The sequence below is a fragment of the Prionailurus bengalensis genome, chromosome B2 (genome assembly GCF_016509475.1).
Source record: "Prionailurus bengalensis isolate Pbe53 chromosome B2, Fcat_Pben_1.1_paternal_pri, whole genome shotgun sequence".
Lineage (NCBI taxonomy): Eukaryota > Metazoa > Chordata > Mammalia > Carnivora > Felidae > Prionailurus > Prionailurus bengalensis.
In genome coordinates, this window is record NC_057349.1 from 134,729,892 (window position 1) to 134,752,729 (window position 22,838).

The 22,838-nt window shown below is 37.5% G+C and overlaps 1 protein-coding gene across 3 annotated transcripts in view; it reads left to right on the plus strand.

Moving 5' to 3' along the window:
* The first annotated feature begins 16,200 nt into the window (after positions 1–16,200).
* The window catches only part of TAB2 (TGF-beta activated kinase 1 (MAP3K7) binding protein 2), a 63,571-nt gene continuing 56,933 nt past the window's right edge, over positions 16,201–22,838 (plus strand). For all 3 annotated transcript variants that reach the window (XR_006299076.1, XR_006299077.1, XM_043592579.1), the window contains exon 1: positions 16,201–16,525. The gene's annotated coding sequence lies outside the window, so the exon portion shown is untranslated. The remainder of the gene's footprint in view (positions 16,526–22,838) is intronic.

Consider the following 22,838-nt stretch of genomic DNA (forward strand, 5'->3'; position numbering starts at 1 on the left):
AGCCTTTGCACACCTGTGTAAAACCCAAGGAGTCTTGCCCGACTGATTCTTCCATTATGCTTCATCTCTGCATTCTTGATTAGTTAATCTAATTCGCTTATCCAATGGTTTTGGAGTAGTTTTGAGTTTCTGCCATGTGCTAGGTACTTTCCTAGGTGAGGGGGATGGAAAGAGGAATAAGATACAGTTCTTGCCTTCGAGAGACATGTATACAAACTAGTATGCTATTCTGTAACACGTGCAATGAGAGAGTTATAGATTAGGAGTCTCTAGGAGTGAGCATCTGACTCAGTGAGTGAGAAAGGAATAGGAGAGGGAAATCGTCATAGGAAAGGTGAAGCTTAATCTAAGCGTATGTCAGACAAGGAGTACAAGCTGGGAGGAGAGAGGCTATTTCAGAGAAAACATGTGTAAAGGGTGAAAATAGGAAAGTCCGTACACATTCAGTAACTATGAGTAGTTTCACTGTGTGTAGGCACTAGTGAGGGGTTACTGGAAGTGAGGTGGAAAATTAGAAGACAGGACATGAAGATACTGCCTGCTCTGTAAGGTAGATTTGCCTTCATTCTATAAATGATGGAAGGCAAGTGCTTAAATTAACATCCTTGAAAAGGTATTTCTGGCTGCAGTGTAGAGAATATTTAGAAAAGAGCCAGGCTTGGGAAGGTCAAGGACGTGGTACCTGGGTGGCTCAGTTGGCTGAGCGTCCAACTTTGGCTCAGGTCATGATCTCTAGGTTCGTGAGTTCGAGCCCTGCATCGGGCTTGCTACTCTCAGTGCATAGCCCGCTTCGGCTCTTCTGTCCCCCTCTTTCTGTACCTTCCCCACTATGATCTCTCTCAAAAATCAATTTAAAAAAAATAGAAAAGAGCTAGGCTTGGAAGGCAGGGACAGGCCTTATAACCATGTATTTGGATAAGGAACTGAATTAATGAATTAAGTCAGGGATTAAAGAGCAGAGTAGGATATGAATTTGAGAAGCGAATACCGAGTGTGAAGTAAAACAATGTCATAATGATCACACATGGCCTGGTTTGAGTACCTGGGTATATAGTGTAGTGCCTGCCATTTACCAATATAAGACATACCTGGGCAGTAACAAGTGAGGAATATATCTGAGTTCTTTTTATTGTTTTCAAGGTTCCTATGGAGAGAAAAGAGAAGCAAGACATTGCTTTATTGCGGGGAGGCAGAGAAGACTTCTCTAATTAAATGACATTTGAGTAGGTACCTGATGAAGTGATAAAGGGAAAGAGCTGTCCAAATAGAGGCAATAGCAAGTGCAGAGGCGTTTGGGGGGGCGGGGGGGAGTGCTTGCCATATTGCAAGAGCAGGAAGGCCACACTAGCTGGAGCTGAGGGCAAGGGGAAGGGTAGATGAGATTCAAGTATGTATTCCTCATAGTGTCTTTAGATTGTAGGAAGGACTTTAGATTTTATTCAGGATGTGATAGGAAGCCCTAAAGAGTTTTTACGCATGATCTTTGTGCTTTTTTTCTCCCTTCTTAGAACATGTCTATTTGTTTGCAGTTATATATATGACTCTATCATTTATCATATGTAAGATTCGTGTAACCATCACAGTCAGGATACAGAACTAGAACTCTTCTGTCACCACAAAAAAACCTCTTTGTGTTACCCTTATATAGTCACACCTTTCCCCCGACCTTAACCCCTGGCAACCACTGATCTATTCTTCTATCGCTATAATTTAGTGCTTCAAGAGGGTTATGTAAATGGAATCATCCATTATGTTATCTTTTGAGACTGGTTTTTTTTGTTTGTTTTTTTTTTTTACTCAGCATTGTGCCCTTGATCCATCTAAGTTAACGAGTGTATGAATAGTTGATTCTATTTTAACACCAAAGAACTATACCATTGTATGGATGTACCACAAGTTGTTCAACCATGGACTGATAGACTTACGAGTTTCTAGTTTATAAAAATAAAACTGTAGAGTTTGTGTGTGTGTGAAAATACATTGTTATCTCTCTGGGGTCAGTCCTCGGGAGTGCTTTTGCTGGGTTGTGTGGTAAATATATGTTTACCTTTTTAAGAAGGTGCCACTTCTCCAGAGTGGCTGCCCTGTTTTACATTCCTACCAGCAATGTATGAGACATCAATTTCTCCACATCCTTACCAGCATTTGGTACTGTATTTTTTTATTTCAGAAATTCTAATAGGTTTAGAGTAACATCTCATTAAAGCGTCCATTTGCATCTCTTTAGTGGTTCATGATGTTGAACATCTTTTCATGTGCTTTGCTCTCTGTATATCCTCTGTGATAAAGTATCTGTTCAAGTCTTTTGCTCATATATTAATGGGATTTTTTTGTTCTTTTTTTTTTTTTTTTTTTTTTTTTTTTTTTTTTCACCCTAGAGAGTTCTTCAAATATTCTGGATACAAATGCTTTGTCAAGTATGTGATTTGTAAATATTTTCTCCTGGTCTGTGGCTTATCTTTTTATCTTCTTAATGGGCCTTTGCAGAGCAAGAAAAAATTAATTTCAATGAAGTCTAATTTATCCATTTTTTTTTTCCTTTTGTGGATTGTGCCTTTGTTGTCAAGTCTGAGAACTCATTGCTTAACTTTAGATCCCAAATTTTCTTCTAAAAGTTTTCTAGAAGTTTTACATCTTGAATATATAGATCTATGATCCATTTTGACTTAATTTTTATTTAAGATGTGAAGTTTAGATTTAGATTCATTTTTGTCTATGGATATCCAGTCTGTTCCAACACCCTTTGTTGAAAATTATCCTTCCTCCATTGAATTGCCTTTGTACCTTTGTCAAAAATCAGTTGGTTGTACTTGTGAGGGTCTATTTCTGGATTCCCTATTCTGCTCCATTGATCTTTGTGTCTGTTCCTCCACAAGTAACTATGTTGATTAGTGCAGCTATATACAGTATGTCTTAAAATCAGGTATCGAAGTTCCTCCAGTTTAATTCTCCTTTTTTCAGAATTTTTTGTAGCTGTTCCAGTTCCTTTCCATGTAAAATTTATAAAATTTTACAAAAATCCTGCAAAAAATCCTGGCTTTTGCTAGGAACTCCATTAAATGCATAGATTAATTTGAGGAAAATTTGCATTTTTATTTTGCGTCTTTCAATCTATGAACACAGCATTTCTCTCCATACATTTAGGTAGTCTTTGATTTCTTTCATCAGCAGTATGTAGTTTCCAGTACTCAAACCTTGTCCATGTTTTGTTAGACTTTTACCTAGGTACATTTTTTTGGAGCAATTATAAATAACACTGTGTTTTTAATTTTGGTTTCTAGTTGTTCATTGTTAGTTTTTAGCAGTATGATTGATTTCTGTTAGTTGACCCCGTATCCTTTGACCTCAGTAAGCTAAATATTCTAGGTGTCTTTTTTTTTTTTTTTTTTTTTTTTGCGGATTCCATTGGGTTTTCTAATGTCTCTGTGAATAGAGACAGTTTTATTTCTTCCTTTCCAATCTGTATGCCTTTTATTTGCTTTTCTTGCCTTGATGCTCTGGCTAGTATTTCCAGTATTATGTTTAATAGGAGTGGTGAGATCAGACAAGGTTGTCTTGCTCCTGATCTTAAGGGTAATGCATTCAGTCTTTCACCATTTGGTATATGTTAGCTGAAAGTTTGTGTAGATGCTGTTTATCAGATTGAGAAAAAGCCCCTTTCTGTTTCTAGTTTAAGAATTTTTATTATGACCAGGTATTGAATTTTATCAAGTGCTTTTTCTACATCAATTAATAGGTCATGGTTTTTCTTCATTAAACTGTTAACTGATGGTAACTTTCCTTTTTAAAGATTTACTGTGGCTGCTGTGTGGAATAAACTATGGGAGCGGGGCCAAGATATAAGCAGGGAAACCATATTGGAAATTCTTGCAGTAATCCGAATGAAAGAGGATAGTAACTTGGACTAGGAAGGGTGAGAAGAGGTCAGATTTTGGATATGTTTCAAACCTCGTGTGGGCAGGAATTGCTGATGAATTGGATCTGAGGCATAAAAGAGAAGTCAGGGGTGACTCCTAAGATTTTTGGCCCAAGCAATTGGAAGTATGGAGTTGCTGTTTACTGAGTGAGAGAAGACAGTGATGTCTAGCCAGTTTGCGCTAGGCAATCAAGAGTTTGTTTCGTACATGTTAACTTTGAAAGGCCTATTGGACTTGTAACTGGAGATAACAAGTAGGTGATTGGGTATACAAAATAGAATTCTAGCAAGAGATTCAGACTAGAAATTTGAGAATTATCAATGGAGTTGACATACGAGAAATTATAGTGATATTTATAGTTTTATTAAAAACTATACCTATCACCTTTTCACTGAACTGTTATCTAAGGTTATCTATCTATTAGCAAAATGCCGTATTCTCTTACCATGTGAAGAACTTTGTTTAAATTTGGATTGGTTCTGTTTATCACCAGACTGCTGTGTGTCTGACATTACGTGACGTGCACCAGAAATTATGTGATGGGGGGGATATATATTCCCTATAATACTGTATTTAGCCATGCTTTTTGATAGGCAGATGACTGTAATAGTAGTGTGTCTTACTTATTTTCAGAGGTTTGTCCTAAATCTTTATAAAAGGAAGTATTTCTGTGTGTATTGTGAACAGGGTTTGACACTATTTAAATGCCTGATAGGCTTTCTGTGGCAGGATTTCTTTTGTAGGTAAAACAGGACAGCCAGGGAGACAAATCAAAAACAAAAATTAAAAACAGGAGTGCAAAATAGCTAGCAAGGAAAAGACTTCGATTTCTGACTTAGGCCCAAAATTAAATCGGTGAAGGGAGAGGGTGAGCCTCAATTTATAGAATTGGTGAAAAGACAGATCTTCTGAGTTCCATTCAGATATGTTTACTTCATATAAAAGTGTTTCAGAAAATATTTTTTAAATGCCACAATCTTTTTTGTTATAACTGATTAACTCTAATAATATTTTCTTTTTTTATACTTAAAAATGTTTTTTAAATATTTATTTACTTTAGAGGGAGAGAGAGACAGAGTGCGAGCAGGGGAGGGGCAGAGAGAGAGAGAGGGAGACACAAAATCTGAAGCAGGCTCCAGGCTCCAAGGTGTCAGCACAGAGCCCGATGGCGGGGCTCAAACTCACGAACAGCAAGATCATGACCTGAGCCAAAGTTGGTCGCTCAACCTACTGAGCCACCCAGGCGCCCCTCTAGTATAATGTTTTCTTACTGATAAAGAAATTTATGTGTCTTTAGCACTTTTAGTTCCTCTGTTGTACAATTTACCAAATTGTGTTACAATATTCTGTTTACTTCTCAGTTTCTCCCACTAAATGTCAGGTTTTACAGCATTAGTACAATGCCTTGGCACTTAAGCTCTCTGTAAGTATTTGTGAATGAATGCATGAACACCTACTACTAAAGCTTAAAGCTAATAACCTTGCTTTTGAAAGCAAATGAGTTTTTGAGATTCCAGAGTATGGGTTATGGTCATATATCTCTTCTGAGTACTACATTTTCAGTTGATGCTTTCAATGAACATTATACTCCGACAGAATGCGCATAGCAACATTACTAACCCAAAGTCAGTGAGACACACGTTTTGCCTTTTGTTATCTGTTCTTTTTGTCCTAGTGGTAATGGATTTATGCAAAATCATCTCAACTTTGGCCCAGACTTGTATTGAATGGCATACGCTTTACAGATAGGAAGCTGAGCTTAGAGTTTAGCCCACAGTTAGTTACATGCCTCATAGGATTTTCATGTGCACGTTTATTACCTAGTCCTTCTCCCCATTTCCAAGTAGATGGTACAATTATAGGCCACGTTTCTCTTCAGTAATAATTATACTTTTAAAAGCATTTTCATATACTCTTGTTCCTTTGAGCTTTACAAGACAAATATACCCTGAGCCTTTACTGTTCCAATGCAGATTTAAGCGCCCTGAGAACAGTTATTTTTGCAACCATGGTATTTTATCTCTAAATCCATAGTGTGTTTGTACATGTATGTGTATACGTATATGTATGTATGTATGTATCTACATGTACATATATGTCCCATTAGTCCATAACAAATTAATAAAGTTTATAGGAAGAATCTTTCTCTGAAATTGTTGATGTGATAAATGCTTAATAAGTGTTAGAGGTTTATAGAAAACTTTTTCAATTATAGCATAGCTATAAAATTATTACCAAAATAATAAACTTAAAACTTTATAATAATTATTGTTATGCTTCTTTTCACTTGGCTTTCTTGACCCCACTCTTTTCTGAATTGTATCTAACTTTGACTCTTTTGTTGTAAATTCTTGGTCTTTAAGTCTCCTCTTTTCCTGCTTAGCACCTTTTCTGTAATTCCCTGGGTCATTGTCACTACCTTCTCCTAAAACTCAGTACTGTGTAATTCTAGAAAACCTGTTGCCTGTCTTGGAGAGGCAATTACTGGGTGGGAGACAGATAAGTTTTAGACAGAGAACTTGGGTTCCTAGCATAGCATCGTCAGGCTATTTAGTTTTACTTGTTCCAGTTTCCCTGCCCCGCCACCCCCCAGTCTTCCCCCTCATTCACTCTGAATTCCAGTGCTGTTGGTCTAAGAACTTCCCTTTAGGAAAAGTCATTTCTATTTGGTTATAATCAACAGTAGAAATTGTGTTGTATGGAAACCATCTTTGTTTCCTACCCACATTCCCATTATCCTCCTCTTCTTCCAGTGAGAAAGACTACTTAGAATAATATTTACCACCATCGCTCCTACCACCTCACCCCACCCCATCTCTGGGATATTGATACATAAGTTTTTATATTTCTTGAAATAAATGAGGCAACTTGGTAGAGCTCTTTGAAGAAAAAACAAAACTTTATGTAAGGTGTTTGTGATTAAAGCATTAATCAATGAGTAGTGTAACACTTCATTCATCTAGTTTCATTGGTTATAAATATGCTACATAAGATAATTGAAATTTATCCCAAAATGTTTTTTTTATAGATTTTGTGTATAGAGATTTTTCCAATATATATACACTATGTAGGTTTTACTTGTGTGTGTGTGTGTATGTATACGTGTATTTAGTAGTTACAAGTATGTTTCTTTATAATGTTTTTATGTGATGTACTACCTTCTGAAATAGGGAACATTCCCCTTGCTCCACACTTAACCTGTTCTGGAAGATAGAAATAGCTTCTTGTTCCCAGAGCTTCGGAATGAAGAGTCAGAAACCCTAGGTTCTAGTCCAAGCTCTAACAGTAAATTCCTGTGTGAGATATTTTGTTTTTTTACCATTGAATCCATGGGATCTGGAATAGTGTCTGGCATGCAGTAGGCGCTTATTAGCAAATATTTGTGGAATAAATCATTGTTTTATGTCTACATTAGCACTGCTTTCCTGATTTATTACTTGGGATTCAGTACTACCTAGTAAATAAGCTTCTAAGTTTTTAATATAACAGGAGTATCTAGGTTCTGACTGAGGCGAACTATTTAATTTATATTGTCTTTTAGTTGCTTCGTGGAATTTTTCGCCTTCGTGATGTATCTTATATACTTAAAGTTGTCAAATGATTTTCTAATACTTCATTTAATGAGAAGTTTCCTTACTGATTACATTCTGTTTGTCTATATTATATGTAAGCAGTGTCTTATTTACAAGGATATAGCCCATGTCCCCAGGGATCTTATAACCTAGATGAAGAGACACACAAATGAAACTAGAAGACTGATTAAATGTTAGATCATGAAGCACTGACCTACAGGTACAGTGGGAGTTCTAAGAATAGAGAGATCCATGTGGGTTGAAGCAGTAGCAAAAGAATTCAAGAAGGAGATGAAACGAATTGGTTTTGGAGAGTAAGTCAGAGTTTGATAAGCATCGAGATGGAGAAATGACATTCTAAGCCAAGGCAGTAGCGTAATCGGGAAGGAAAACTGGGTTAAACATGTTCAGACAAGCCCGACTGGATTCCTACGGGTGTGAGGACGAGTGGGAAATAAAGGTAGGTGGATTTAGTAGAGTTTTACTCTAGGTTCCGTGAAACCGAAGAGGTCTGAGGATAGAATTTAGAGGGATCCCTGCACTTAGATGAGAAAAAAACTTCACATCTTTATGTTTTTGCTAACAGAAACCTGTACCTGCAATTTAGCATTTTCTTCTGACAGTCCCGTATTTACAGTGGTTCAACTGAATGATTTTTCAACTTTCTGAAAAAGAGATACACATTGAATAGAAATCTCACTTCAGAGTTTGAATTTAGATCTTTTCCTTGGCTAGCGATTCCCAGTGCTGGACTCTCTATGCCGGGCAGTGTCAGGGGGCCGCTGCCCCAGGCAGCCACACAATCATGAGGGTGAGTGACCGGTACACTTACAACCATTCTGCACCCGCACGGCCATTCTGTTTGTCACTTTCAGTACAGTAGTCAATAGATTACATGAGATAGTCAACACTTTATTATACAGTAGTCTTTGTGTTAGATGATTTTGCCCTAATGAGGTGTAAGTGTTCTGAGCACATTCATGGTAGTCTGGACTAACCTGTGATGGTTGGTGGGTTAGGTGTATTCAGTGCATTTTTGACTAACAAACAGTATTTTCAATTTACAGTGGGTTTGTTGGCACGTAACCCCATCATAACTCAAGGAAGATCTGTACTGTGATTCTAAGCAGTAAAGCAGTGCCTGTGACTTTATTACTAATGGTAAAAGCACAGGGATTTTCATATTACTTTACAGTTGTTGATATCTCTGAATATAATTTACGCAGGTTAATAAAAAATTATGGTTATTAGACTTCTAGATTTTATTTTGTTGAGTGTTAATAAAGAAGCGTATATATCTATATCTATATGTATCTATATCTATATATCTATCTATATGCATCACCAATACAGGTTTTAAAAAAATACTTGGTAACTTTCAATATAATTAGTTTTCTTTGTAATCACTAATACATTTAAAACCATCCATATTTTAAAAAATAATTACACTTTAGTGAAATTGGCTTTCTTTGTAATCCTATGTATTGTATTTTATGCATTTCAAACTATTCTGAGAGGATATTTGCAGCTTTCTTCAGACTGTCAATGGCACCAGATCTAGTGAAACCAAACAAGAAGAGGCCTTGAGAACCCTACCAAAGAGTTTTAGTTGAAGTGAATAGTAGAGGAGGAACCTAATGAATTTTTCTTTTGTTTTTAATTACAGAATAAATTCAAGTTAACTTAGAAGAATTTTTAATTTTCATTAAGTTTTAAAAAGAGGGAGTTCTTTATTTTACAACTATAGATAAACATAAGTTTACAAGGCAACCAAAACTTGTATAGTCCCACACTCTTTATCCTTACCCTCTTACCGTGTATCTGTTCCAGTTTGTTAAGTTTTTGTGCAAAGGAATGAAATATTTAAAGTGGTTAGGTAGGAGCATTTCTTAATCTGCTGTACTACACCGGGTCAAGCGGGAAGACTTTGGTGTCAGGGAGGTGAGCTGTGGGTCTGGTCAGTTAGATGCTGGATGATTGGGATAGTATGGGTAGCGGTAGAGGTGGGCTAGAATTGGCATTGCCAGGAGGTATTAAGAAAGAACTTCAAAGGGGTTGGTGGTAATCATGGTGGCCGAATTGCATGCAGTGGTGTAGGGGAAAGTACCAGAAAGTTAAGAAGAGAGTGCCTAAATTAGGATTCCTGGAATAATACTCTACAGGTTCACAGTGCTTTATCTGTAACCCGAGGCCAGCTTTGTGTTTTCGAATTCGAAAGTCTTTGAATTTTAGAAAGGAAACATGACATTTATATGGCATATTATGTAATGCCCCCAACAAGGTGTGAGGCATCACCCAGTTATTAAACCCTAATTATTTCTGCAGTGAAGCATGGAAATAGTCACAGTAGGCTAACTAAGCCTATAAATAGCCTTAAGTCAGTAAGTCAGTTCAAAGCAAATTTTTGCCACTACCAGATGAGGTTTTTTTTTTTCTTAAGATTTATTTTTATGTAATCTCTACACCCAATGTGGGGCTTGAACTTACAACCCCGAGATCAAGAGTCACATGCTTTCCCAACTGAGCCAGTCAGGGACCCTGTGCAGAGGAGTTTCGACATGAAGTTTCATGGAAAAAATCTTTTAAGTACTTTTAGATTTCAGAACTATGGAAGTAATTGTAAACTGTATTGATTATAACATCCAGTGAAGAGAGTCTTAGGAGTTGTGTCTTGAGGAATATTGATTATGAAATGGATGAAATTTGAAAGAGAGGTAAAGAAAGGCAAGAGAAGCGTTTAGGTGACTTCAGTTTTCAGGCTAAAAAGAGAATTACTACTTCTGATAAAAATGGGAAGCTGAGGAGGGAAGCGACTTTGGGCAGGATTTTAAATTTAAGCTTACTTCCCTTTTATTTTTCAAGTGTTCCATATTGGTAGAATGAGCTTGAAAGTTTACAAGTGGAATGTACAATTTCCTTTTAAAATAAGCTCTTAACACACTGTACACATTGTTTGTGAGCTAACTTGACAATAAATTATATTTTAAAAAATTAAAAATAAAATAAAATAAGCTCTTAATTTTCAGAACTCACAGTCTCTGATGTTGAGACATTAAAGTACTTCGGGTTTGAGAGTGGTTGAAAGGTGTTGTTCCTGGAGCGTTAAAATTGTGGCCCTGCTCACTGGGACAAAACCTGGAAAACAGACTGAAAAGGAGTAGAGTAAGGTACTTGTCCCATGGCAGGATTCTTTGTGTGGCCGAACCATTAACGTGGCCATATTTGTAATGATGTGAACACGTACAGAAATGGCAGCTGCAGCTGCAGCGTGGTAGCCGACGCACTTTGAATGCTTAACGCAAGCCGGGCACTGTTCTAAATGCTTTACAGCAAGCAGTCTGGTGCCTCTCTGCCTTGTAGCCCAGGTCATGACTGCATCTGGGTGGGAAGCGTTAGCATAGCTAGCGGTATGACTTTGATTCCCAGTTCACCCTAAAAATCTGGAGTGAGGGGCGCCTGGGTGGCTCAGGTGGCTAAGTGTCCGACTCTGGGTTTCGGTTCAGGTCATCATCTCACGATTCGTGAGATCGAGCCCCGCGCTGGGCTCTGTGCTGACCGCGCAGAGCCTGCGCGGGATTCTCTCCCTCTTCCTCCCCCACTCAACGCTCGCGCATGCGTGCGCTCTCTCTCTCTCTCTCTCTCTAAGTAAATAAATATTATAAAAAAAAAAAACTGACCAACTTCAAATTCTGTACATTTAGACAAATTTTAAACATACAAATCCAGAGTATGGATAATTCATGAATATGTAGAATTGAGTAGGTTTCAACTTTATTGCTATTCTGTGATTTTTTTAATCTACTTTGATAAATGAACTCCTATTATTATTGTCACATAAATAACATCTCTTAGAAATAGCAGGCAAGTCTTTAATAGAAATGGAAATAAGGACAGACAAGTCCTTAGCAAAAATGAAATAAGGTCCAATAATTACTCTTAAAATTTAATTACTTACCTATATCTACTGTACATACATATATGCATTTACTTTACGTATAGTTTAAGAAGGCAAATTTTGTCTTAAACCTTTATTCAGATTCTCCCACTGACTTGTATAATACAAACTTGAGGTTTTTAATTAAGTAAGGACGTCAGACTAGAGTATATGTAAGCGTCCTTTCAGTATCAGACTCTACGGCTGTGAATGTTTAGATTTTATCCAGTAGAAGAGAAGGACTGAACTACACCTTCAAGGTGATTCTCCTTCGATTATGCTGGAAACAGCGCAGAAAAGGTGCCTGAGGAAGACGTGCAAGGACGAATGTCAAAACTCTGCACCACAGAGTTTTGACAAACCAGAAGCACAGAAATAATGATCCTAGAAAAATGAAGAATGTGTACACTATTGAGCAGAAAAATTTTCAAGAAAAGAGTGATTAGTAATCATTCAAATTAGTAATCAGTCGGTCAAGTTAATAGAATATAGAGGAAAGGGGGTCTCTGGGTGGCTCAGTGGGTTGAGTGTCTGACCCTTGATTTCGGCTCTGGTCATGATCCCAGTGTCATGGGATCAAGCCCCACGTCAGCCTCCATGCTGAATGTGGAGGCTGCTTAAGATTCTTTCTCTCCCTCTGCCCTTCCCCATTCTCTCCCTTTCTCTCTCTCTCTCCCTCCCTCCCTCCCTCCCTCTCTCAAATTAAAAAAAAAAAACAAAAACATAGAGGCAGGAACCCTGTGCTGGGGTTAGAAAGCCACGGATACGTTTCTGGCCCTAAATCTGCCACTGATTGAGGTTTTGATTAGTAAATTACTTAATTTTCTAAACCTTGCAAAATGAGAATAATAACTATCTAGGCTTCCTCACTGGTGTTTCATGAGGATCAAATGATATGATGAATTAGAAAGTACTCGAGAAAACTTAAATATACTATGGAATTAAGTTATTGCGAAATGGTGGATGACGATCCTGAAAAGGGTATTGTATTTGATGATTTGAATAAAACTATTATCAAGGGAGGAAACTTGGCGGCAGATTAAAAGAAAGTTGAAGCCATAGTATAACTACTCTGTAGAGGAGTTTGGCAAAAGGCATGAATGGTAAGACACAGGTGGCCTAGCATAGTGTGTTCATTCCTTACATTGCTAATGCAGATTTTGGTATGTATGTTTGTGTTTCTCACTTGTTTAGGAGGATGTAGGGGGCAGCAACTGTAGCTCATTCTCTTTCCTCAGTGCCTTGAATACAGTAGCAATTTTAATAGCTTTGTGAAGACATACTTGTTACAGGGCTTAACTGGTAAGGAAATACTTTGTGTATTTCCAGTATATTGTATATTGTATATACCAGTATATTATATATACCAATTAAGGTAAGGAAATACATCCACGAGTTTATACATGGATGTATGTTTAAGATGGTTAAGACTCAAACATGTTCATAGGTTGAAGGAAGAACGCTAAGCCCCAGATAACCATTTCAGAGCGTAGAGAAAAAAAACGTAAGCTTCCCAGTCCTTTGTACAGAGCCAGCATAACATGATAATAAAATATGAACATAAAAGAAGAATACACACCAATCTCCCAAAAGTTGGTGCAAAAAATGCTTAATAAAACTACCAAATGGAAACTACCATTACATTAACAGAATAAAGCGTAACCAAGTAGAATTCACTCTAGAAATGTAATGATAAATTCATTCACGTTTAGTGGGTGAGAGGGGATTATGAATATCTTGAAGGATACCAAAAAGGGGGAAATCAACATTTATTTCTAACAATCCTTAGTGAAACCAGGATAAATGAATATATTTAAAATTTTACATACCTCAAACCACAAGACTGCCTTTTGTTATTAGACATGAAATACTAGAATTTCCATTTTAGTGTTTAGTGAAATACTGAATTCCTTTTTTAAAGTCATGAATCAAGGAAGATCTGGCCAGTGTTACTATTCTATAACATTGTCTTTGGAATACAATGCAAAAATTAGACCAAAATACAAAATAATTGTTGAAAGGGAGGAGACAGATTTATTATTTGTAGATGATCTTGTATATCTGGAAAAGACAAAAAAAGAATCAACCTACACATTACTATGAATCATGAGGTTTCATTATAATAGCTAGTAATAAAATACCAAACATGAAAACTAACTGTTTAAAGTATTTTTCCAGGGGCGCCTGGGTGGCTCAGTCGGTTAAGCGTCCGACTTGGGCTCAGGTCATGATCTCACAGTGTGTGAGTTGGAGCCCCACATCAGGCTCTGTGCTGATGGCTCAGAGCCTGGAGCCTGCTTCAGATTCTGTGTCTCCCTCTTTCTCTGCTTCTCCCCCGCTCATGCTCTGTCTCTCTCTCCTTAAAAAAAATAAACATTAAAAAATACATATTTTTCTTGGTGGACTTTAAACTGAAAGCCCATCTGTATGGGTTAATGAATGGGAATCCTCATTTTTTTTTTCCTAAAGTTTATTTATGTAGAGAGCGTTTGGGAGAGAGAGAGAGAGAGCGCGCGCGTGCGCGCGAGTTGGGGAGGGGCAGAGAGAGGGAGAGAGTGAGAATCCCAAGGAGGCTCCACACTGTCAGTGAGAAGCCTGATGCTAGGTCACAAACTGAGGTCATGACCTAAGCCGAAATCCAGAGTCAGATGCTTAACCAACTGAGCCACCCAGGTACCCCAGGAATCCTCATTCTTAAATACTTTTTTTAATTATTTTTTTTAATGTTTATTTATTTTCGAGAGAGATAAAGCACAAGTGGGGGAGGGGCAGAGAGAGAGGGAAACAGAATCTGAAGCAGGCTCCAGGCCCTGCGCTGTCAGCACAGAGCCCGACACAGGTCTCGAACTCACAAACTGAGATCATGACCTGAGCAGAAGTCCCACACTTAACCTACTGAGCCACCCAGGCACCCCTAAATACTTTCTTTGTTGTTTGTTTGTTTGTTTGTTTTCCTTCTAGGGAATACACAGACAATTTAATTTTATCATCTCTAAGTAAATTGAAGTGGGTTTTGAATAGACACTTTCCACGTTAACTTTTAAAAAATATTTTGAAATAAAGTTGTAGCAGTGAATAGAATGACTTTAAGGATTTTTTTTTTTAATTCTTTGTTACTTTTGATACTTGCTGTATTACTTGGTAATGCTAGGAAAGGTGTAATCTGATCTTTGAACCATATTTGGTAAATGGTAATTTTGTATGGAACCCGCTGTTCTATCAGTAAGAGGAAAATTATTGCCCAAATGTAAGGCTTTTCTTTGCCCTTAAAGCATTTCCTGACTTAAAAACCAAGTTATATTATGCGTGGATTCTTTTTGCTTTTTAAAGTACACTACTCCAGATCTGTAACTCTTTAACAAGAGATGTGTTGACAAAGGTACTTTCTATTTTATTTGGAGGGAGAATTACATTGTTTACCTTGCTTACCACTGATTCCCTTTATGTTCTAAATGTAAATTGTTATATTTGTATTCATTATCAGCTCTCAGAATTGAGCTCTCTGACACATTTCCTTTGCAGTTCTGAAATCAATGTTGATAAATCAGTTGTGTCTCTTAGGATGTGATGCAGTTGAGTTATTTAAACCTAAAGCTTGTTACACACTGTTGTTTTAGTATATATGAAAATGAAAACTTAGGTAGACCTGTATGTTTAGAATAAAAAAATGTGTTTCACTCTGTAGTAATGCAGAAAAATTGATTATCTACTGTGTGCTAGGTTGTTAGCCACTTGTGTACTTTAGCTAATTCTCTTGACAGTCTAGTAAAGTGAGGTGTGGTATCCAACTTAATAGAAAAGAAACTTCTGCAGAGAGTTTTAGTCCAAGGCCATGCTGACACAAGATTTGAACCTAGATCTGTCTCTGCCAGAATTTTTTCACTGACAATATGCCATCGTGAAAGATGGAAAATTTACATTTTTCTTAAAAACTATTTTGATTCTGTTTTGCTTTGCTGTGTTGCTAGTCACTAGAAATGCAGGGAGTTAGTTCTTTGAATCCTTGTCCTCACTATTATTTTTATTATTATTATTATTTTTTTTTTGTCTTGTTAGCAGTTGCCACAATCTGCCATCATTTGACAGTAGCAGAGAATTCAATTCATTTTGAGTGCTGTGGCATTTGTTTCTTAGAGAAGCTCCCTCGGGTGCCAGCTCACCAAGTGTAAGGGCATCCTTGCCAGGCTCTCATGCAACAGTCTACCATTTTTAATATCCTACCATTTCTGTAACCTCTGTAGTTGTGTGTGTGTGTGCGTGTGTGTGTGTGTGTGTGTGTGTGTGTGTGTGTGTGTGTGTTAATACGGACCCAACAAATTTATACCAAAAAGATTGAACCTATTTTGGTAATGGAAAAAGAGAATTTCCAGTGTGGTTAAGAACCACATCTTATGAGCTGTTTTTTTTTTTTGCCTCCCACTTTAAGAATTACCAAGTATTTTTAAAAATTGGAACTTGAAATTCAGCTCATTGCTTGGATGTATTTCTGAAGAAACCTCTGAGAATTGATTGTAGGAAATCAGGGGAGCAGTTAGAAGATAATTGGAAATAAGATAGTGAAAGAAGAGCAAAATGACCTGAAAATGAGGACTTTACAATTTTAATTTGACCAGTGAAAGTGGATTTGCTGTTTTTCTCTTTCGGCTATTGTCTGTGGTCCCACGTTGGACAGTCTGCTGCTGAAAGCCATCACAGGTCTCACGAAGGCCACTGCTTCCGTAGCTGGAACTGGAAGTCGAGAGTAGAGTTGGGTAAAGGAAGACAGTGACTTAACTCATGTAAATGGCATCTTCTGGGAACTTACAACTTAGGAGATCCTTCTTCCACCTGAGAATATCTTGTGCGAGACGCACTGGGGACTACATCATTGCCATTAGATCTCATACTGTTACCTGGTCACGTTTCTCGTTCCGCCTGCCTCTAGTTTACTCTAGTTTCTCTTCTGCTTTCAAGGCTCCAGACCCAGTTCCTGGACCTGCCCTGGAAAAGAAGTATCCGGTAGAGATGAGCTCACTGCAGTTACTTAATTAAAAATTTGTAAGCTGCAAAAATGGCAAAGGGCCAACCAAGAACAGCTACAATTTGAATTTTTCTATTTCCAGGTATGCTAAAGTCCACGGCACCAGTCAAGCTTAGCCTGTGTAACTGCCTTACTGTGACATCTATAATAACCAAAACTTTACTTTCAAAATCTGTGGTCTTCTTGCTTTCAAGTATGGTAACATTCCTAACATCTAGGTAACATGCAGCTACTCTTGACTTTAACTTACTTTTGCCTGAATATTTCTGACTTAACTTGTTTGCTAGTCGTAGCAAACTAATGCAAAAACAACGTAGGAAAAACAAATTGGAAATACTATTGAGTTAGACCCTGTAAATGTGCAAAAACTAGTCTGGTCTTCAATGAAAAGTAAACATTATCGACAGCAAAACTGTCTTCCTTTAAGAGGTTCACACATAGTCTGAGTAGTTCGTGGAGTTTAATAAGTGAAACTAGTTCTCTCCACCATTCCACGCAATGCCTGCCTTCACATAGAGTCAGTGTTTTCTTCAGCAGTTGGAAGTAGAACCAAATAATGTATTATATAGTACTTCTACATAAAGAGTTCAATTTTAAATGTAAGTGTGTAACTAATACTTGCTGTAATGATACTTGATTATTCAAAATAAATCCAATAAGAAAGTCATAAGTAGATTAAATTGTCCTGGAATATAACAACAAAAACAAAAACACGTTTCCTGCTGCTTAAGATTTTAATGGAGTGAAAACTACTTATGAAGGATTCGAGGGCTGAGGTCAGTTAGCTTTTAGGGGCATTTATTGCTTTTACCAATTTGTATAGATTTAGAAACTGGATTAATCCATGAAAGGTGATTTTATTTACCGAATGGGCAGATAACCATACTTATCTTTTGTTTTTAAAGTTCAGTTCAGAAGAATTGATCAGAGAAATTTTATGTCCCAACTGTGATTTTAAAAGATGATTCCAATATCCTAGCTTCTGCTTCAGAAATTCTCTCCTCCGCTGTTATTGTATAATGAATATGTCAGCCAGTCTAGTCAGCATTGGGTCCCTGATTATGTCCCACATGATTTGTTTGGTATTGAAAGGATTGAATCTCACTGCGTGTTGTATTAGGACCGGAAAGAGAGCTACTATCAGAGTTATTACAGGATCTTTACTGCCGATGGGTGAATTGGGGGAGAAATTGAAGAGAGAATTGCATTTGAATTTCAAGTCTTGTTTGTTATCACTGGGAGGCTGTTAGTAATGGTGAAATTTTTCTACATTACTGAATGCAAATTTTGTGTAAAACACTGTACTAGGCCCAAAGGGATGTGCAAATGAATAAACTTTGCTTTCGGTGAGCTCACAGACAAGTAATACCAAGGAAAGTACTATAATAGGAGTGCTAACAGTATACAGGAGAGTACCAGATAGAATCAACTTTATGGGGAAGGTAACATTTCTACTAAGCCTTGAGGGATAGATAAAAGTCTTTGGAGAGAATGGCAAGAATCTAGAAATCTTAGAAATCTAAGTTATGGAAATGAAAGTATATAGGGGCACCTGAGTGGCTCAGTCGGTTAAGCTTCCGACTTCGGCTCAGGTCATGATCTCACAGTTGGTGAGTTCGAGCCCCACATCAGGCTTGCTGCCATCAGCACAAAGCCCTCTTCAGATCCTCTGTCCCCCTCTGTCTGCCTTTCCCCCACTTGCACTCTCTCAAAAATAAGTAAACATTTTAAATGTTATTTACTTCTTTAAGAAGTAAAAAAAAAAAAATTTTTTTTAAGTGTATAACATGTTCTAGAAATTGTGAGCAGTCCAGTGTGCCTAGAGAACAGTGGAGTACAGGATGTGATAGAAGACGGAGCTGTGTCATACTTTTGAATGTCAGGTGAAAGATTTTGGACTTAATTCAGTAGCAGGGAATGGGTATCCACTGAAGATTTCTAAGCCTTGGTGCACTTAAGTCCGTGAGTCTTTTGAAAAGCTAACTGTATTAGAGTCATTGGCTTGATGAAGTTAGATTTCAGCAGCAGTGGTACCTCATTAAGGACATTTATTGTTATATGTGCCAAATGTGTGAAGAGTTTTTCCTGCAGTTTCTCACTTAATCCTTACTACAGGAATGTGCGAAGTAACTGAAATGATACATGTTAGGCATTTAGCATAGGACCTGGCCCATAATAATGGTGAACCAGTAATGCTGAACCATAGCGTTTATGCTGTAAACTTAGAGAAAAGTGTTCTTGTCCACCTTTATGTGTTATAGCTTTCTATAAAAGTATTGTGTTTATTGAGGGACTCTTAGGCTTAAGATAGTAACATTAAACCTCTTTTTCTACAACCCCCTACCTCTTTTAAACAATTAAACCATCTCATTGGTGGATGAGTATTTCTTACTCCGTTTGAGAGTAACTCAGCATTAGTTCATGTTGAGTTAGCCTTTGGTTGAAAATCAAAGGGACCTGGCTTTTTTGTTTTAACAGGACTGAGCATAGAGCTAGTCGTGCACCTAAACATATAGCCTGTGTGTAACGTTTAAATCAAAATGTAACTGTAGATCTCGTCTTGTCAAACATCTGGAAGATTGGTAATTGTTGTAGCTGTTAACTCTAACAGTAATCGTCTCAGCATAGATAACATAGGCTTTAAGTTATCTTAAAGTACATATAGTTGGCTAAGTATAGGTATTTTCAAAGTATTCTACTCTTACTCTCCTGCTCAGGTATCAGAATACAAATACTGATGGACCATCTTCCATCCTTGTAACCTTTTACCTGGCCTCGCTCCCTCTCCAAAATAAGTGTATATTCTTTCAGAGTCTTTCCTGTAGATACATACAAAATATCTTTTTAAAGTACATTTTTGTATCCCTTTTTTAAATACACAGATTCTGCCTCTTACTTTTTTCATTCATTAAAATCTTCTCTTTCCATTTAATTATTTAGATACCTTATTCCACCAAAACACACACACACGCACGCACGCACACACACACACACACACACACACAGCTACCTGGTATTCATTAGTGTTGCTATACAGTAATTTACTTATTCGCTTCCCAATAGCAGTTGTTTTTAGTAATACACACTAAGGAGGTGACTTTCTGCTCCTCTTGAAACACATGTGTTTGTCTCTAGATGAGATGCTCTAATTTATATAAAGAGACCTCTGGTACTTTATTATCTGCAACAGACTTCATTCAGCCTGCCTCACAGCTGACTGCAGTCGCAGCGGGGGTTGACACCACAGTGGTGCACGGCTGGCCTTGCAGACTAACTTGGTGGGAAGTGTGTGTATAGATGTCTCAGTGTCTCTCTCCATGATGCTCCTCAGTTAAAAGGAATATAACAGTTGTCCTCTGTGCCTCACATGTGGGGAGGATAAGGTGAGATAATAGACATGTGCTGATAAGAAGTCCCAATATAAATCTGAATTCTGCTAGATTATAATCTTCTCAAAAGCAGGGACTATATTTTACTTACCTTTGCATATTTAAAGCACATCGCCTGGCTTATAGTCGCAATGTTTATAGAGTGGATCCTAGAAATGAAGGTGAGCCAAAAAGTCGTTCAGGCCCGTAGCATTTTCTCAGATGTATTTTCTACATTATCTGGAATCTGTACATTTTTCACTGAAACTTTCCCACCTTTTCAAACTTCACTCGTTTTTCTACTCTACTCAGCTGTAATTCTTCTAATTTATCATGTTCTTTCGTGGCCTTTCCCTCAACACAAACAGTTGTCAGGGATATCCTTCCTGCGAGACCTTTATTATTCCTCTGTAATTCCTAAGCTCAAGCACGACATTCTTTGTGACATTTTTCCTGCCTTTCTTCAGTTCCTAAGTTTTAGGCACTTCTTCCCTTGACCTTCACTGCAGCTTATACACCTGTAAATGGCACAGAGTACTTGTTGCCGTGTGCTGGGGCATAGTGGTACATCTTGTGGCGGGGCCTGGAGCTTCAGAGATAAATGACCTGAACGGAGAAAGTGAGAGGCATGTTTTTGCTGACTTGTGGGAGGCAGCATGCATGACGCAGAGAGCAATGAAAATCTTCTGTGATGTGCCCCTCCTTACCCCACTTCTTCAGCCTCGTCTTTTGTCACGCTGTCTCCTTGTGAGTCTCACCCCCCGCAGGTCAGCATTAGCCAGCTCCTTACGGTTTCCTGAACTTGCCACGCTGCTTCACCCCGTTAGGTCTTTCCCTAGGCAACTACCTATGCCTGAGTTACTCTTTCCCTCTCGCCTGTCCAAGAGAACACATTTTATCTTCCAAGACCCAGCGTAGGTGTCCCCTAGTTTAATGAATCCTTTCCTTCAATCCTCCCCTTCTCCCGGAATTGGCTGGTCCCTCCTTCATTTCTGCTGTTTACTGCATATTATATCTGTATCCATTATTACATTTATTTGTTGAATGTTTGTTTTCCCCTACTAAAATGTAAATTAAAAAAAATTTTTTTAATGTTTATTTATTTTTGAGAGAGGGAGATTGACAGAGTACGAGCAGGGGAGGGGCAGAAAAGGGGGGACACAGGGTCTGAAGCAGGCTCCAGGCTCTGAGCTGTCAGCACAGAGCCTGATGCAGGGTTCAAACTCACGGGCCATGAGATCATGATCTGAGCCAAAGTCAGAGGCTTAACTGACTGAGCCACCCAGGTACCCCTAAAATGTAAATTTCTTGAACATAAGCAACTGTGCTTTTATTAATTTTAATACTTTCAGCACCCACTATGGTGTAGAGTAAGTAGCAGGCACTCAACAAAGTTTGAGATATATATATATATATATATATATATATATATATATACACACACACACACACACACACACATATGAAAAACTACATATGAAAAATGTACATATGAAAAATATAAAAATGATAAATTAGAAAATGGGTTATGTCATAAATAAAAATGTTAAGTAGAAGATCACTTTAATATATTTTTACAGTTCAGATTTCCTACTTAATTAGGAAAGCCTTTGCTGCAGATTTATGGATAGGTATTTGCAGGATGTGATTTCTGTTTCTTTATTTGATTATGTTATACAACTAAAAATATTAAATTGAATATTCTCTAAGGGTATCTAATTTAGAGATTTGTGAAATAGATTTGTATATAATAAATTTGCTGATAAAAGTTTCTGTATAGTTCTGAGATTATTCTTGACCATCTAATAAAAAATCCATTCACCATAACTATAACAAGACAAATAGCCAACTATATACTACAGTTTCACAGTGTTAGATTGAAACACTGGCACATACTAAACAACATTACAGCATGGTGTTGTATTTTAGAAACTTGATTCATTTAATATTGCCTTACCAATTTTAACTTTGCTCTTTTGAATTCTCTGTGATTTCCTTTTAAGGTTCTGAATAATCTAGTAATGAAATATTTTATTTAAATGTTGGTCTTTACATATAGATTTGTATATATTTTCTCCATTAGCAGGCTTAGCAGTCTCTATTAACCACAGTTGTATTACCAATCAAGTGTATGTGTATAATTTTCAAATTGCCAATTTAACTTTTCGTTAGGTAGTAAAACATTTTAGTAGTTATTACGAAAGCACTAATGGGGAGCCTGGGTGGCTCAGTCGGTTCAGCCCCCTGACTTCGGCTCAGGTCATGATCTCACAGTTCGTGGGTTCGGGCCCCACATCAGGCTCTCTGCTGACAGCTCAGAGCCTGGAGCCTGCTTCAGATTATGTCTCCCTCTCTCTCTGCCCCTCCCCTGCTCATTCTCTCTCTCCTTCTCTCTCTCTACACCCAAAATTAAATAAACATGAAAAAAATTAAAATTGAAGAAAAGACTAATAACTGTCCATTTACACTGTGTCTAACTCATGAACATAATCGACCTGTGCCCTGTGCTATAACACACACACATGCATACATCTACCAGGCAGCCAGAAGTCCACTTTGGGGAGAAGTCAGCTGAGGGCCATGACATTAGAAGGAAGATGGGCAAAATTACATGAGATGAACAAAAAGAAAGCGTGGGGCCAAGTGAGTGATTAGAACTGCACAGGGATCAGTTGATAAAACTTCTCATAACTTTCTCTTAATCTGCATATAAAGATGCCATTTTGGATTAATATTTTAACCAGGTTATTATAATTTTCACATGCCACTGAGTTCATTGGTTCATTCTAAATGTTGATGGTTGATACAAGATGCAAACTGGTACTTCCAAGTGCTTTCATTTTCTTTTATCCTCTCTTTTTCCCTTTTACCCATAATAGGAGCTTCTTGTCATATCATTTATTTATATCATGTTTTCTTTCCAAGATATTTATGCACAGGATGGATTATCCAAAAATTACAGGGAAAAGGGAGCACTGAAAAATAACTTTGTCTCCATCTTAAAGCCCTAATGTATTGGAAAAAAAT